This window comes from Rhincodon typus, chromosome 3 (assembly GCF_021869965.1).
Source record: "Rhincodon typus isolate 14 chromosome 3, sRhiTyp1.1, whole genome shotgun sequence".
In the NCBI taxonomy this organism is placed as follows: Eukaryota; Metazoa; Chordata; class Chondrichthyes; order Orectolobiformes; family Rhincodontidae; genus Rhincodon; species Rhincodon typus.
The window spans coordinates 42538115-42550015 of NC_063334.1; positions in this window are offsets into that span (position 1 = coordinate 42538115).

An 11901-nucleotide genomic window follows, 5' to 3' on the forward strand; every position below is an offset into this window, starting at 1 on the left:
GAGTACAGGCTCATTTGTCTGCACAGAGTAACCACGATGCTTTATAACTCCTTGTTTAATGACAGCCAGGCAAATCTTTTCATTCGGCCCTCTTTTGGCTTTATTGGAGTAAGGATGATGTACAATGTTGAATGAAGTAAATATGTGCATGCCTTTTGATAAAGGGAAAATGTGTAACAGGCTCATGGACTACAGTGTGTGAAGTATTATGATTTGAAAGAAATTTTAATTGAATTTGTTTGCATTATTTCTTGAGTACAAATTTTGATAATCAGATGATGATATAATCACATTCTTGTATACATGTTGATTTAATCTGATGATTGCCTTTTAACATTAGGCTAAATATTCCTGTAGATGTCCCATTATACTACCAACTTGGATTCTTATGTATCCAAAAAGATAAAACCCCATCATGTGCCAGGGATGGCAGTGAGGAGCAATAATGGAGAGGATTGATGTTGGAATATGATGGGATAGTGGACTTTATCAAAATTCACAGACAGTTTGAGGAGGGCAAGGAAAGGTAATGCACTATGATCACTATAGAAGCAGGTGTCATTTACAACTTTGGCTAGATTTCTTAAATTACTGTGGCCAGGAGGCAAAAATAATTAGAGGGATTCATACATGGATTCATAGAAAAGATAGATGTGGATTCGCAAAACAACAACACATTCAAGAGCTTGCAGGAATTAAAAGCTCCTGGTACAGGGAATGACGTATTAGTGTGGATAGAAGATTGGCTGGCTGACAGAAAACAATGTGCATCACCAGGTCTTTGTTTAGCAGGATGTGATAAGTGGAGTTATGCAGGGATCTGTGCTCGGACCTCAACTTTTTACATTATACATCAATGACCTAAATGAGGAGAATGAAGCCATGGCATTTAAAGTTGCAGATGACACCAATTTAGATAAGAAAGTATGGTGTGAAGCCAGGAGGAAGTTTCACACAGAAATAGTTTGAGTGAGTGAGCAACAATGTGGAAGATGGATTATAATGTGGGAAATTGTGAAGTTATTCACTTTGGCGGGAAGAATAAAAAAACACAATGTTACTTAAATGGAGAATGACTGCAGAATTTCAAAGTACAGAGGTATTTAAGTGTTCTAGTGCATAAGTCACAAAAAAAACTTAGTGTGCAGGTATAGCACATAATCAAGAATTTTAATGGGGCATTATTCTTCACTACAAGAGAGAACTGAGCATAAAAGTTGAAGCTTTGAACACCACTCCTAAATTCACCACATCCATTCCTCAGGATTCATCAGAAAAGGCGTGAGCATTTGAGATATCAGCATCATTTACTTCTTTCAACAGCTCAGAGCCCTATCTGTAATTAGTTCTGATGAATCTTACATTTTATATGGTAACTACCATCTTCATGAACCAACCTAATACTTTACCAGCACCTCATTACTGCCTGTCACTCACTATTTTATATTACGACAAATCTTCAGACTCTCAGCCTATCTTGGATAATCCTATACAATGCGTCAGGGCCCTTTGAACTTTCCACAAGACTTCAATCTTGATGAAAATCCTTCTTCCTGCATATAAAGTATTCAAATGTGTAGAAGAAATTGGACTAATTGTGTAATTTTTAGAGCAAGACAATTACAGCAGAGAATACAATTTGGGATATTGTCCAATGATACTGGCTATGAACTCTAAACAATGTATTGAATTATTGTACATGAACTGTCCATGCCAGGAAGATTGCCAATGAGAACTTGATTGCACAACTAAACCTTTATCCAGAATAGCATCAATTATCACAATTCCTCTGCCAGAATCTATCACTGTTAGGATTTTAATCTACATATTTGTTCATATTTATGAATGTGCACATATTTCTGAGCTTGTCATTGGATAATCATTCTCTGTTATCGAAGAGAAACTTTATTAATGTTCCGGTCTTGGCCCCTTCCATTTCAATGACTTGTTTTGCTTATTATAACAACCCTTTTGTCCTGTCTAAGTATTATTGTGGTTAGACTCTATCTGGTCATCAGTTCTACAAAATATAGAGTGAATATTTCAGTCTTTGTCCCATAACTTTAGACAGATGTCAACTACTTTGTCAAATTCACATTCGAATGGAAGTCTTACAATCTGATGTAGAGATGTTCACCAATTCACTTTTGACAGACACACTGATATCGTCAGTGAAGAGTGAACAAGTCTAATAGAAGTGATTAGCAGGATTTTTAACCCTCGGCACGTAGAATGAGCAAAGTATTGATGTAAATTTAGGACACTGCTTTTTCTAAAGAAAATCTCTGGTTCATATTAATTGAAGGCATCATCACTTATCTAACACTGATGAAAGAAGCAAGGTGTTTTAAGACCTTGCAAAAATATTTGGCAAACTGCATATCTACTGACTTTCTAACCGTTGTCTTATTAAGATCCATTTCAAGATCATCAGTTCTTTTTCTCACTTTGTTAAACAACAATATAGGTATATCACTGGGGACTGCACAAGTAGTTATTAATTGGTTTATTCCATCTATTTTCCATGAATTACAGATCATTTGAAGAAGCTTGATGCATTTTCATTGCCAAACATAGAACAGGTAGCAGTTTTATATTTCGTAATCTTATGTCAATTGTCATTCATTTAATGACTAGTTGATAATAAAAACCAATCTGTTCCACATAAGGTTGAAGTGCATGCAATTACTCAAGTTTTCTACTACTACACACATATGTCCCCTCAATTAGCACATTCATCACAGGGCATGTGGTTTGTTTAACCTTTTGCAAATTCATCATTGTTACCATTATTTCTTAGAATTCTCAGCATCACATGTAAATTTGAGGACTCTGCCTCCCTGAATAATTATACTTTGAATCCTATCCAAAGGTCTTTTTACTTGTTCTTTCAATGTTCTTCGGATTCACTTGTCCATTACTGATATTCTAATTATATTTTCTGCTATTAAAGGTCAGATCTCCTAAAGGTCAGATCTCCTAAAGGTGCTTTCACTCTCATTGTACCTGTTTTTAAAACATGTTTGTACCCACCATCTAGGATGAATTTGGAACCTGGATATCATCAAGTTCTTTTGACTTTTGGGACTGAAACTGAAAGAAATATTTGTTTCTTAAAGTACTTTTTCATAAGGTACAGACATCTGCTCCAATGTCTGCTCTAACACCAAGATACTGAAGTGCAATCCAGCAATTTAAATGATAGCATCAATCCATAAATCATCAATATTAAATCAGTAATTCAGAAACAATGGGCTTTTTTATTCACTCATGGGACATGGATGTTGTGGCTGGCCAGCATTTATTGCTCATCCCTAGTTGCCCTTGAGAAGATAGTGGTAAGCTACCTTTTTGAACCGCTGAAGTCCATGTGCTGTAGGTTGACCCACAATGCCGTTTGGGAGGGAATTTGGGGCATTACCTTTTACTACTTAACATAATTCTGGAGTTGTACCTAGAATGGGGTGATATGATCCAGCCAGATATTGAGATCTATGGCTAAATGACCTGTGTGATAGTAATACTGAGGTCTGTATCCCTTAGACTTGAGGGGTGACAGTGAGGGATTCACCAGTATCATTGAGAAAGTCAAAGATTTTTGGGGAGGAAGGTCTTCAAGGTTGATAAGATAGAGTTCTGGAACAAATTGCTGACTGTATTAGGATTGACAAGTCAAAGGTTGCTGGGAATTAGAATATAATGCACTCCTTTTCCCACGACACCACTGTCCCTCTTCCATGAATGTGGTATTAATAGTGAGACAGGGATATAAAGTACATGAATTAAAATATCAGCAAAATAACTCCATTCTGAGAGTTGCATGTAGAATGTCAATGGCTAAAATTGTACACAAATCTATTTGGATGCAAGATGTGCTTTACGATATGACTTTCCAAGTGAAAAGTATGCAATGTCAATGGGAGTGGTATTAAATATTTTCATACATGTACTGTACCAGTTTAATTTTTAGTTAATTAAATCAAAGTAAGGTTAAATGGGTGGAAAGGAATTAATTGCATATTAATTTGGATTGAATAAATAATCATATTTTAACATCACCATTGGAAGTGATCCCAAAGATGAGCTCTTCGCTCATGCACAATTTAATTAGAATCTATCCTTTTTAAGTACATAATTTATGAAAGATAATAACTTCCTGGAACTCTCAGCATTCATACTGGCAGCTGTGAAAGATTTTTCTGTAAAATAATAAGAATGCTTAACAAGCATCCTCAACAATTAGAAGTAGCACTTTTTCTCCTCTCCCCAATTTTAGCTACACATTCAAAATTCAATTGCTACTGCAAGCACTTTATTGATGTAGTATTTATCCACTCACAAGTCAGTGTAATGCCAATTTTAATGATTTACAATTAACGTGCAATTTGTTGACTAGATTCTTTTTTGGAAGTACTTTCTGCTTTTAGCCATCAGGTTTATGTAGCAATATTACCAAGAAGTGTAACATTTTGCCTAATCTAGTAAGGTTTTACTTTACTTATTTATTTCATCTTTCCAAAAAGTGAATTGACCTAAGCAAAGAAATTAACAATCATTGAGAAAAAAGAAAATCTTTGAGGGTAATTACTTGCAAATTCAAGAAATAAAATAGATTCATCTTAATAATAGTCACTGGAAAATGTGAAAATTTCTCAGGTTGAATTCTCATATCACAATATGATGTAGACCTGTAATTTATCTAGCTTGCACTTTAAAATATAACAGTGAGTGCTAGTGGTTACACTTATCAGGATGGGAAAATCGATTTGAAAGACATTAGGATGGGTTAGTCTATTTTTCATGCTAGAACCACACTGCAGAATTTTGTTATAAAAGATATTCTAGATTCAGTGGAACATTTAAGTGCTAGACCTTGGCATCCAGTTTGAGTCAATAGCAGATGAAGTTTCTTCATAAAATTGTTTGAAAATTTGATGGTATCTGTTTAAAATACAGACCCCTCAAAAGTCCCAAAGTGCTGTACAGTTGATTATATGCTTTTCAATATGGTCACTGTTGGCATGTGTGACAAATAGCAGTGAAATTCCACAAAGCAAGACCTTACAAACAACATTGTGATAATCATCAAATAATATGTTTCTGTGATGATGAATAAGGATTAATTATTGGTGAGGCCATCGAGGGTACTTCCGCTGTTTTTCTTCACTGTTTTGCCATGGGATCCTTACATCCACTGCAAAGTCTTATACCAAAGATGACATCCCAGACAATGCAGCACTTCCTGAGCACTGAAGCGGAGCATATTTTGATTTTTGTATTCAAGTTCCAGAAAGTGACTTGAGTGCATAACTTTTTGATTGACAGCATCACCAACTGAACCAAGGCTGACTGCAAACTGTTGGTGAAAGCTAATTCCTATTCAGGAATGCAAAACCAGCCTGCAAAAGTGAATGGCATGCGTACTAACCATTAGGGGAGAATTTATAACTGCCCAACTATTCCAATTACCATGAGAATAAATTTGACCAATGGTAATTCTCTTGAAAATTACCCATTCACTTGTTGGTGATTCTTGCAGCCAAGATTCTAACTTAGCCTGTCAAATATGTCCATCGGAGGAAACAAGGGAGAAATCAAACAGTGCAGGAGTAGCATTACAGGCCGAGACACAGCCCCTATTTTTACGACACATGCTGTTGTAGTTCAACAATTAATGTTTCAAAGGCACTTTGACAGTTACTGAGAAAAGGTAAATGTATGATATAACTGAGGGTCTAGCATGGCAAGTAAGTGAGTGAGCGAGGATGCCAGTTTGGTGATGGAGAGGCTAAAATACTATGTTGGTGAGGAGGGCAGTGTTGTGCGAGGGTGGCAGGTAGATGAAAACTAGAATATCAAGTGGGTAAGAAGGGCAGGGAGCCAGGTTGTCAAGGATAGGATGTCAAGTGGGTGTTAGGAATGGGTGACAGGTGAATATTTAGGGTTGGAGGTCAGGTGGGTAAGGGGGAGGAAGTCACCAGGTGAAGGAGAGGGGCAGGGTGCCAGTAGTGGATGAGTGCTTGAGATAAGTCATGGGTATGTATAGAGTGTGTGATGTTGGAATGGGGGTGTAGGAGTTTCGTTTCTGTCAGAAGTTGGGTTGGTTCAGCTTGTGCGGGTGGGGACATAACGATGTCAGCTCACTATAATAAGTGATTACTTCTGAATGCTTCAGATAGGGTTGAATTGGTGACAGAAAGTTTCAATTTCCTAGGCAGTATTCACATAATCTGCTGCATTGCGGATTCAATGCAGTCCGAATACACAACTCTAGCCTATGCTTTTCCAATGGCCATTGGAAAGAATGACAGAATACTTTTGTATTGAGAAGGTTCAAAAAGAACTTTAAATCTTGTATCAGAGATAGTAGGAGCTGCAGATGCTGGAGAATCCGAGACAACAAGGTGCAGGGCTGGATGAACACAGCAGGCCAAGCAGCATCATAGGAGCAGAAAGGCTGACGTTTCGGGCCTAGACCCTTCGTCAGAAAAGGGGGAGGGGAAGGGGGTTCCGAAATAAATAGGGAGAGAGTGGGAGGTGGATAGAAGATGGATAGAGGAGAGGATAGGTGGAGAGGAAACAAACAGGTCGAAGAGGCGGGGATGGGGCCAGTAAAGGTGAGTGTAGGTGGGGAGTTAGGGAGGGGATAGGTCAGTCCAGGGAGGAGGGACAGGTCAAGGGGGCGGGATGAGGTTAGTCGGTAGGAAATGGGAGTGCGTCTTGAGGTGGGAGGAGGGGATAGGTGGGAGGAAGAACAGGTTAGGGAGGCGGGGACGAGCTGGACTGGTTTTGGGATGCGGTAGGGGGAGGGGAGATTTTGAAGCTTCTACGCTCGGTTCGCAATAAACAACTGCACCTCCCAGACGCGAACCATTTCAACTCCCCCTCCCATTCCTCAGACGACATGTCCATCCTGGGCCTCCTGCAGTGCCACAACGATGCCACCCGAAGGTTGCAGGAACAGCAACTCATATTCCACTTGGGAACCCTGCAGCCCAATGGTATCAATGTGGATTTCACAAGCTTCAAAATCTCTCCTCCCCCTACTGCATCCCAAAACCAGTCCAGCTCGTCCCCGCCTCCCTAACCTGTTTTTGTTCCACCTATCCCCTCCTCCCACCTCAAGATGCACCCCCATCTCCTACCGACTAACCTCATCCCGCCCCCTTGACCTGTCCGTCCTCCCTGGACTGACCTATCCCCTCCCTAACTCCCCACCTACACTCACCTTTACTGGCCCCATCCCCGCCTCTTCGACCTGTTTGTTTCCTCTCCATCTATCCTCTCCTCTATCCATCTTCTATCCGCCTCCCACTCTCTCCCTATTTATTTCAGAACTCCCTTCCCCTCCCCCTTTTCTGATGAAGGGTCTAGGCCCGAAACATCAGCCTTTCTGCTCCTATGATGCTGCTTGGCCTGCTGTGTTCATCCAGCCCTGCACCTTGTTGTCTCTTTAAATCTTGTATCTGTCTTTCTTCAATAATTCAGTTACACAAAGAAAATTGAGCATTATATGTCTGAAAATATTTGAAAAATAGGCACACTCTTATCTGGCAGAATCAATAGTGTTCATTGTCATCCTATTTTAATACAAAATGATCAAAATAAAATCTACAGTTTATTTTTTCAAATAGTCAATGCCATTTCTTTAAAAATACGATATTTAGACATCGAGATATTTTGTTCATATGTGTGGATTTCTCTGGGGAACGAATGATACCCAATCTGTAAGTTTCATCAGTAGTGCATCTATTATGAAACCCCAATGCTCTTATTCCATCATAAGATGTTTTCTTCACTTCCTCCTCAAAGCAGTCACTATTCACTGAAAGCATATATTATCAAAGAAGTGTATAAATAGCATAAAGCTAATCATTTTGCATTACTTCACTTTATTTAAGCTTCAAGATGGCAGATGGTTTCCCCGAGTTTCACAAGACAATCATAAATTATTACCAATAGAATGTACCTTTTGGTTTTCAGAATAACAAGTTTAAATGCTATGAAACATTAAAGGTCACACAGAGCTTTAGCAATAATTTATGATGCACTTGGTTTTCAAACCATCATATCTATGTTGTGCATCATAAAAATTGCCTGATAAATAGTGAATATAAATGTTCTAAATAGATTTATATCTTACATGTAAAACAGACACAAATATTTTTCTGCTCCAATGACCTCAGCAAATATGTGTCTCCTGTATAATTGTGTGTTAGTCAATATGCTAATTGTATTCTTAATTGCTAGAACCATGCATCAACATAAAATGCAATTAACAAGTTATATTGTACAAAGTTAAATATTTGCATGTTACAGAATATATCTGTTACAAAAATTGGAATTACAAGATACTTTTGTCGCACCCAGGAATTAAATGAATGTGACATAATTACACAAAGAAGACTGGCAATGACAGTGGGTTATGTTAGACAAATGCTGAATCAAGTACCAATCCTTTTCTTCATCATTTTAACAATAGCATAACTGTATGTAAGAGAGTAAGTAATATTCTTTCTCCCGTTATTTTACTACAAAGCGATTGGACCATTGATCAAAACAAAATTTGGAAATGTATTTCAGTTGGATGATGTAATTAATTTAAAATGCTGCACTTAATCATTTTAAATAGGTTAATACAGTATTTCTTCAGAAAAGAGAGAAATGGGAATCTTTAGCCACTTATGAAGTAACATCAACCACAATAATTTTCCAAGAATTTGACTGTTCCCCTGCCCACCATTAAATGGAAAATTCAGCGAAGTGATATACTAGAAGTAAAAATGCAAGCATTGCATTGATTCACTTAGTGAATCTGTCCATAACTCTAGGTCTGGGTATGTCCAAATAAGTTGTTGGTGTTGTCTGCACAAGATTGGTTCAGCATTATCCACATCATTGTGGGGAATTCCTGGAGGATGCTGGAAGTTAGCACAAATTCAGGAATTCTAAAGTTTGGTCTCACAGAACTGGTACAGAAAACCCAAGATAAAGTTAGAGATAGTGGATGCACTGATAGTAATCTTCCAGGAATCACAGGAAAAGTCATAGAGGATTAGAAAACTGCCAATGTAATTAGTCTATTTAAAATCGGAAGTAGACAAAAAATTATGTTACTGTTAGCCAGTTAGTTTAACCTCTGCTTTTGGGAAATTGGTAGTGTCTGTTATAGTGGATGTAATGGCAGAGCAATTAGAAATACATATTATGATAAAGAAAAGTCAGCATGGCTTCATGAAAGGAATATTATACCTAACAAATCTATCAGAATTCTTTGAGGAGGTAACAAACAAGATAAATAAAGGGGAAGCAGTGGATGTAATACATTTGAAATTTCAGAAGAAGTTTTATAAGGTGTCACACATTTGGCTACTTAATAAGGTAAGAGCCAATGGTGTTGGAGGTAGAATACCAGCGTGGATAAAGGATTGACTAACAAATAGCAGAAAGGTTATGATAAGAGGGACCTTGTCAGGATAGTAACCTGTAACCAGTGGAGTGCCACAGCGATCAGTGCTGAGGCCACAGTTGTTTACAGAATGTTTTAATAAGTTAGATAAGGTAAAGAAATGTACCATAGCCGAGTTTTAAGATGACAAAAATAGGTGGGAAGGCAAATGGTGAGGATGACACAAAGAGTCTACTGAGGGATAGACAGGTTAAATGGGACGGATACAGAGGTATACAGACCATCTGCAGGCAGATTGAATTAATTTAGAACGACACCATGGCTGGCATAGTCATGGTGGACTGAAGGGCTTACTCCTATGCTGTACTTTTCTACATACTATGTGAGGGCAGAAACTTGCCACATGGTGTATAATGTGGGAAAATGCGGAGTTGTGCATTTGGCATGAAGAATAGAGGAGCTGAATATTATTTAAATAAGGAAGGATGCCCACAGCTACAGCACAGAAGGATTTGGGAGTCTTCACGTGTGAATCTTAAAAAAGTCAGCATCCAAGTTCAGCAGGTAATAGGGAAGGCAAATGGAATGTTGGTCTTTATTTTGAAAAAAAGAGTATAAAAGTAGGAAGATTTTTCTAAAGCTATGCAATGCACTCGTCAGAACATAGTTGGAATACTGTGAAAAACTTTGGATCACTTATCTTTGGAAATATATACTGGTGTTAGAAGCAGACCAGAAAAGGTTCATTAGGCTGATAATAGTTTTGGAGAGACTGTCTTTATGATGAAAGATTGAATAGATTGGTCCTGTACTCATTATTTTAGAAGAATAAGAAGCAACCTCATTGCAGCATGCAAGATTCTTTGGGGACTTTTGAGGGGAATTTGAATTCAATTAAAAAATCTGGAATTAAGAATCTAATGATGGCCATGAATCTCGTGCCAATTGTTGCAAAAACCCATTTGATTATTAATGTAATTTTGGGAAGGAAACTGCCATCCTCACCTAGTCTGGCCTACATGTGACTCCAGATCCCCAACAATGTGGTTGACTGTTAGTTAAGGATGGACAATAAATGTTGGCCTCGTCAGTGATGCCCTCATTCCATGAATTAATTTAAAAAAAAACTTGACAATTAGATGCACAGAGGTTGTTTGCCCTTGTGTGAGAGGTTAGGAACAAAGGACATAAGTTCAGAGTAAATACGCAGACATTTAAGATAGAAATGAACAGGCATTTTGTCTCTCAGAGAGTAGTGAATCTGTGGAATTCCTTACCACAGAGCACTGCAGAGGCCGGGTTGTAAAGCCTATTCAAGACGGAGATTTTTAATCAGTAATGGAATTGAGGACTATAGGGAAGAGATAGGAAAATGGAGTTGAGGTTAATCAGCATGATCTTATTGCATAGTAGAGCAGACTTGATGGGCTAAATGGCTTGTTTCTGCTCCCATATCTTATGGTCTTGTGAGATTAAAATTGTATTAACCACTAAATATGTATAAGTAAAGAAATAAAGGATTTGAAGTGAAGTTAGATAACATGACTTTTAAAATAGTTTAAAATCACAAAAAGGAATTCTGTTTCTTGCCACAAGAAAATCCCAAAACTTAATTTATCAATCATGGTTTAAACTGTACCCCAAGTATATGTTCAAGAGGAGCCAAATTAGAATTTGAGTAGATTTGTCAGGCATGATTTTCCCTTCATGAAGCCTTGCTGACTCTTCTTGATCATATTATGTATTTCTAAATGCTCTGCTATTACTCCTTTATCATAGAAACAACCATTTTCTCAATAACAGTGGTTAAACTAACTGGCCTACAGTGACTTTTTTGTCTCCTCCCTTTTTAAATATACCTATTACATCGGCAGTTTTCCAGTCTTCTGAGATTTTCTAGAATCTAAAGATTCCTGGAAGATTATTACCATTGCATCCATTATCTCTGTTATCTCTGTTTGTGGGATCTGCAATAAGGCAAAGTTTTTTCTGTTCCAAATCTCTGATAAGCAAATCAAATGATGGTAGATAATTAGAGACTGGATGTGGGAGACCCAACTTTGTATTAAATGAATATTGTTATGGATAGGGGAAGAGAGATGAGCTGAAAATTCCAGTTGCATTTGTTTCTGTCTGTAATCACTGTCGGTCATGTTTGTAAATATAAATGTGTGTATGTTTCTAAGCCCCAATTAATGTTTGGTCAATTAGAAAGTGCTAACATCAGACTTTTGCACATATTAAAAAAAGAGATAATTTATTCATACATTCACCTCTAAAGAGCTAGATAATGCACATGGATTCTCAAGAAAGGTATAAATAAAGAGGTTAGTATACTTCTACAAGCATTAAAACAGAAGAATAGTCCACGATACATGTCCAGCTTATGTTAGGAAACACCATCTTTGCAAGTCCAGTGAATAAGTAGATAGTAGGAACTGCCGATACTGGAGAATCTGAGATAACAAGGTGTAGAGCTGGATGAACACAGC